Source organism: Drosophila miranda (assembly GCF_003369915.1).
Source record: "Drosophila miranda strain MSH22 chromosome Y unlocalized genomic scaffold, D.miranda_PacBio2.1 Contig_Y15_pilon, whole genome shotgun sequence".
Lineage (NCBI taxonomy): Eukaryota > Metazoa > Arthropoda > Insecta > Diptera > Drosophilidae > Drosophila > Drosophila miranda.
The window spans coordinates 104,622-111,835 of NW_022881598.1; the positions used below are offsets into that span (position 1 = coordinate 104,622).

The window sequence follows — 7,214 nt, forward strand, 5'->3', positions numbered from 1 at the left end:
ACAAGGAGGGCGAGATACGCGACTATGAGTTGCAAACTGTCACCTTTGGAGTCAATTGTGCTCCCTTTCTCGCCATCCGGTGTTGCAGCAGCTTGCAGACGATGTCCAGTCCCGATTCCCAAGAGCCAGTCACATCATTCGGTCCTGTATGTATGTCGACGACGTCCTAGCGGGAGCAGACTCTCCCACTGAGGCTCAACTAGCTATCCGCGAGTTACAGGCCGCCCTGAGTTCTGCCGGGTTTCCACTGAGAAAATGGACGTCCAACCACAAGGATATCCTGACTACCATTCCGAATGACCATCTCCTTCACACCGACTTCCTTGAACTCGAGGCAGAACGCACAGCCAAGACTCTCGGAATTCGCTGGAAGGCGACAACAGACGATTTCTTCTTCGTTCCGCCAGAACTGGCATCTACGGCATCCAATACCAAGCGAGCGGTGCTTTCCCAGATAGCAAGGTTGTTCGACCCTGCAGGCTGGTTGGCGCCTTTCATTGTCCGGTCAAAGATCTTCATGCAAGAGATCTGGTTGCAAGAAGTGGGATGGGACGAAGATCTTCCGACCGAGATGCGTCAGCGCTGGCAGAGTTTTCTGCGGAGCTACTCCGCTCTCGACCAGATCCGCATTCCAAGGTGGATTGGCTCCGAACCAGCTGTAAGGGTCGAGCATCACGGATTTTGCGATGCGTCCGAAAAGGCGTACGGTGCGGCGATCTACTACGCATCGAGACTGACCACCTGGTCAAGGTACAGTTGCTTACCGCGAAAACACGAGTCGCACCCGTTAAGACTGTATCGCTCCCCGGTTAGAGCTGTGCGGCGCCGTGCTGCTGTCCGAAATGGTGACGGCTATCCTGCCAAATATGCCAAGCGCACCTACAACCTGTTACTTCTGGACAGATTCCGCTATAGTCCTGTCCTGGCTGAAAAAGCTTGCTTGCCACTGGACCTTCGTGGCCAACCGAGTGACCAGAATTTCGCAAGCCACCGGGGTCGAGAATTGGGGTCACGTTCCGTCCGCACAAAATCCCGTCGACCTTGCCAGCAGGGGCGTATCCTTACAGGAGCTCGTCGAGAACCAACTCTGGTGGCACGGACCAGCGTGGTTGAAGGGCCCCGGCATCAATGGCCAGCCCAATGCGGGGACGATCCCGTGATAACCCTCGAGCAACGTGCTCTGAAGGTTCATTTTGCACCGAGCCCATCCGAAGACTTCCTCGATCGGTTTCCAATCTGGAGAGAGCCCTGCGAGTCCGTGCTTATGTCCTTCGCTTCACAAAACGCTGCCGGAAGCTGGTCACCGGACAAGAGGACCACCTTGCAAGCGAAGACATTACCGAAGCTGAGCGCACTCTTATCCTAGAGACTCAGCGCAGGGAATACTCCCAAGAGCATCACTGCCTAAGCGAGAAGCGGCCAGTGCCAAGGTCAAGTTCTATCCTGAATTTAAACCCGTTCCTAGACCAACATGGGCTCATAAGAGCATATGGCCGTATCGCAACTTCTACCTTTCTGAAGTACGACGAACGCATCCCATTATTCTGCCGTACCGCTGCCGGCTATCCCGCCTTCTCGCGCAATTCACCCACCGGATAACTCTTCATGGCGGGAACCAACTAATGGTGCGACTTATCCGATCCAAGTTCTGGATTCCCAAGGTTCAGAAACTCATGAGTCTTTCATCATTGCATGCGATGAGTACACAGGGTTACGATGTAAAGGTCTGAGCTTAAAGAAACATTGCTCGGGCATAATCTTTAGAATATACGTACTCATACTGTTTTGTATAATAAAATCTACTGCCTTCTGCGTATCACAATTTGCATCAACTACAAATTTACAAATATTCACTTATTTAGTCTGAGGATTGACGCGAGGCCTCTGCCACTGCCGTAAGTGTCTTTTCTTTTCGTTTTCGTTAAGTTTTCAGAGAAGGATCGCCGAGATGGTTTATTGCTTCGTGGATCCTCGCGCGATTGATACTGCTAAACGATGTCGCGCGCACGTAGTGGATGCCGTTATTGCGATTATGGTTGTTATGGTGCTCGAGGTGATCCTGTTCATCTGCTCCTTGAGGATCTCCAGCTCCGTATGCGGAGACCGTCACCTCGTACTTGTGCGTCACCAGAGACCGATAGAAGTGTATGCGAAGCCAGGAAGATAATCATCACGGGTATCAGCACCACGCAGGCGACCAGGCCGCGGCGGGCTCAGATCATAGAACTTTACCCAGCACAGTATGGCTATCTCCAGCAGGAATAGATCAACCCCAGCAGCGTCGAAAATGCCACGTCGTCTCAATTACCAGTGCAGGCGCTCGTGCGGCGACTCGTGCACCAGGGAGATGCTGTGCAGGTTGCACACTACTCGATGTTCGCAGATGCAGGTGCTAATCATAAAAGCCAGCATATGCACGGCACCAGCATAGTGGTGCAGATCGCAAACGCCACTAGCATTCCGGCGGAACCTTTGTGTCGGGTCCAGCTGCACCTCCACCATCGCCACCTGTGGGGGACGCAAAAGAGCAGAGGTCGGGAGATTAGTGAGAGTCGTGATGGGCTACGGGTTACTCTGCCAAGATCGCCGCTCTCAGGAGGCAATGCTCCTCCTATTATTAATCCAGCATTCCACACAACGGCGTTGATTTTTGCGGACCCTTTTATCACAAGTCGGAAGTCAGAAGCAGGCCTCCTATCAAATGTTACATCGCTGTCTTCGTATGCTTTAGCACCAAAGCAACTCATTTGGAAGTCGTTCGGGATCTATCTACAGAATCCTTTCTGGCAGCATTAAGGCGTTTTATAAGTCTACGTCCCAAACCTCGAATCATCTGGTCAGACAACGCTACAAATTTTGTAGGAGCAAAAAATGAGCTTTGGAGCTTCGGCAAATGTTCCTCAGCGATCCTCATACGTCGACTGTGTCACATCTCTGCGTTTCTAGTGGAATCGACTGGAATTTCATCCCCCCTCGCTCACCTCATTTTGGGGGTTTGTGGGAGGCGGCTGTAAAAGCAGCTAAATATCATTTTCATCGCATCGTCGGACCTACATTTTTACCCTTGATGAAATTCAGACCTTGGCTTGTGAAATCTCTGCTTTGTTAAATTCCCGTCCGCTTTATGCAATTACAGAAAGTTCCGATGATCTAGATGTGCTCACGCCAAACCACTTTCTCAATGGAGCCCCGAAAGCTGCATTCGACGAGCCAGATGTGGCGCATCTCCGGGTCAACCTACTTAGTCGATGCAGCGGCTGTGTCAAATGAAGCAGGCGTTTTGGAGAAAATGGAGCACGGCGTATCTTTCGATTCTTCAGGAGCGGAGCAAGTGGCGGTCATCGTCTCCAAACATCAAAGCTAGGAGCGCTCGTCATGATCAAGGAGGAAACGCTGCCACCATTAAGGTGGCCGCTTGGCCGCATTGAGAGCGTCATCCCAGAAAAGATGAACCATCAGAGTAGCCGTCATCCGCACTCAAAAGGGCCTTTTCAAGAGGCCTTGGAAAAATAGCGGTTCTGCCCCTTCAGGATGGATCTGTTGAAAGCCTTTGCCTTCCAACGGGGGTGAATGTTCGGAGCAGAACCCAGCCGATTAGCTGCTTGCCAAATAGCACCTAATTCTTGGCCCTCAGCCGCTTATTTTGTTGTTACTTATGTCTATGTCACTCATTTGTTTGTTAAAGCTCTGCGCTTGCTTGCCCTGCTAAACGCTCTCTGCCAGCTCGCTCTTCGCTATCTCCGCTTTGCGTTTGCCTACCGACGTCGGCCGAGCGAAGCTGCGCCTTGCGATCGAGCCGCAATGTAAAGGGCAGGCAAGCCACACATGCAATTTGGATGTCACGCATTAAAGAACATATCGTAATTTTATTTCTGCGCCGAGTTTTATTTAATTCGAAATAATTAGTCTCGCCGATTGGGATAAAAAAACATTATCTCCACAGCTTCTATGGGCTTATATGAAAACAGGGCGAACATTTGGTAGAGAAGATAGTGGAAATTGTTTAAACTTATTTTACAATCAATTCCCAATAAAAGGAATATTTAAAATTGTGTGGTGTTGTAGAAAATTGATTTATCAATCGGATAAAATTACGTTTTCAGAGCTGAGGGCCGTAGCTAGTAATATTAATCCAAATATTAAAATACGAGGAAATGTACAATAGAATCGTCAGTAGACTTACGGTATTTTTGGTATATTTCTGAGGGCTGCCATAGATTTTATCCATAAGACCGCGATAGATCAGGTCACACTGAAACACACTCAAACGAAGCGAAGCGTTGGTAAAAAAGTGACAATAATGTCTGCCGATAACACTTCCTTTTCATCAGCGAGCGAGACCGGTCGTGTTTTTTCTTAACAGTCTGAAAGGTGACTTTTTCCAAGCAACAAAGGCTTAATTAAAAGTGATTGTAAAAATTGGATCATTGTTTATTTCATACAAATCTTCATCAATATATAAATTATTCCTCTTTTCATTTCCCAAAGGAGAGGTAAGTCTTTGGCAATCTGGTTAAACCAGCAAGTTATGGCGGACGCCGGTCACTCGGTGTCTGCCAAATTGAAACCCCCTGATCAGGTGGCAAAAAGCGGCAAAATTCAAACCCAAAAAACAATAGCAAAAAACTTCAGTGCTTTGTGTTCAGGTGTGAAAGAGGACATATTCGACAGCTTGACTAACGAAAAGTACCCAGCAAAAAAAGATGCGCAAGGAACAAAAAAGCGACAACACCAATACAGACATAAATAACAAAATGCTGATAGACGATGACAGTAACAAAATGGTGGAGGCTTCTGACGTGTGACCGTTCACAATTCTCACACAAATGCCATAAATGGTTTTACTGGAAATACTGAAATGACTAAAACACTGAATAAAAATACTAATCCGATTATAAACCATCAAATGTAGGTATCGAAAGAGAAACAGTGTTGTATAGTGAGTGCCACATCGGTGATGCGGCTGTACTAGTATCGACTAAGAACAGTACCATCTTCGAAAACAAAAACACCAAAAAATGGCTTATTCTTTTTTGAAAAAATAAGACACCTTAAAATCAAAGGAATTAAAGAAATCGTAGCTCTTGCGCCTACACTATACAAGATTTATTTTAAGGTTTTCAGCGAAGCAAATGATTTAGTTTTAAATGAGGAGTTAAAAAAAATGAATTTAGTGGTATTTATACCAAAAGACTATGTGGAATCCTATGGAGTAATTAAAGGGGTGCCCCTCGTTTTTCTGAGAATGAAATTATGGATAATATTACTTCTAACATACAAATTAAGTCAATTGAAAAATTAGCAAGAAGGCAGAAAATTACAACCGATGACAACAACGAAACATTCAAGCTCATACCATTAGAAACAGTCAAAATTGGTTTTGAGGAAACCAGAAAAGGTATCTCTTTTTGGGATATGTGGGATGAAAGTAAGCATATATGTTCCCAGAGTAAGGCAATGTTATAATTGTGGCAGACTTGGTCACACTTCGACCAGATGCAAATCAGCTAGGAGGTGATATAAATGCGGAGTCGAGGAGTGCAATGGTCTCAAATGTATCCTTTGCAATGGGAAAAATCACTCAGCTAGGGACAGACTGATGTGCCCAGTATGGGAAAAGGAGATGGACATTAACAAAATAATGACAATCAAAAAAATCGCGCGTAAGGAAGTGCTTAGCACTTACTCAATCCATCAAAATTTTTCGCTGTTAGATAATTATGAAAAAAACTATCCAAAACTAGATATAAATGAGGAAAATGTTCAAAACAAAAACGTTAAAGCAAATGAAGTTTAAAAAAACACAGTTATGCGAGCAGGTTAGTGCAGAGACCTTTGGTTCCTGCACCAAAAACCCCACTATCACTTAGAATCATATTACCAGCGATTCTAGTAATCACGTACCATTTTTTGAAAACAAAGAACTAAAAAAAAAACAAATTTACCATTCAACAGATGGTTGACATGTTGTCTCGTTTAGTCGACTCAAATGATTGTGTCACATCCATCTAAATAAATATGAAATTTTTACAACATAACATTCAATCTATTAAAGCCAATAAAAACGACCTAGTATTCTACTTAAACAATGAAAACTTCGACTTTGCCATTCTGGCTGAAGTTTTCTCTCACGATCTCCGTTTTAGGAAACTAGCCAACTTCAATAGGTTAGAAAAACATAGAGAGGACGGTTATGGAGGAGTGGCGATTGCCTACAAAAAAGAATTAAGAGTTAAAAGACTGATATATGAGACAGAGCAAGATATAATTATAGCAAGAACCATCAAACAACAAAGATAAATTTTCTTATCACCTCAGTATATTTTGAACCTTTGTTGTCTCTTGCATCCTTCAAGCAAGCGATTAACAATTTCCTTGAATATTTAGATGCATTCGGAAAAGTCATAATTGCAGGAGATTTTAACGCAAGACATACCTTTTCTGGAGACAGAACCAACAGTGAAAAGGGAACTTTTCTCATGCAAGCTATGTCAAAATGCTGGCTACAGTCTAGCAAATGACCACAGTCTCACATTCAGAAGACACATCGACTCAACATCAGGTCTGTACTTGATTTAACTTTTACAAAGGGTATTCATATAGAGAATTGGAAATGCGAAAAGTTTTACCTAGGAGGCAGCCACCATCACCCAATAACGCTTTGAAACAGCAGGATATCAACACAAACTCAAAACTTTCCTTGCCAAAAACAGGCTACTGAAAAAGCTAATCCAGTTTGAGGCCGACAAAGATATGGATAATTTAGCGAAGAACATCCAACAGGAAATAAAAGCAGCTACTTATGAAATCAAAAACAAATGTCCAAAATTATGGTGGACGAGAATTTAGCCAAACTATTCAGGGAGTTTGCAGAGTCGCAGAAGAAGACAGCTTCAGAACCCTCCTTTCAAAATTATTGTTTCTGCTGTTAACCTCAAGGTTAAATGGAAAAAATCTGTTAAAATTGACAAAAGAACTAGCTATGCCAGGAAGTTAACAGAGTTAAATGTAAAATCGAACTCAAGAGAAGCCTGGAGATTCCTCAGAAATCTAAAAAACTGTCAAGAGAACACCCCAGAAATTTTCGACCCTGACAAAGCTGGGCCATACCTGGAATTCCTTAACGAACAAATAACCTCAGAAGCAAAGGATGTAGACGAAGAAATGTACTCAACCAAGAACAATGAAAATCCTTTCTTTTCCTTGGAAGAGTT

General features: G+C 44.4%; 1 pseudogene; it reads right to left on the bottom strand.

Annotated features, from left to right (window-relative positions):
- Positions 1–1,156: 1,156 nt before the first annotated feature.
- On the bottom strand, positions 1,157–2,526 carry LOC117189318 (annotated as a pseudogene).
- Between the last annotated feature and the right edge of the window lie 4,688 nt (positions 2,527–7,214).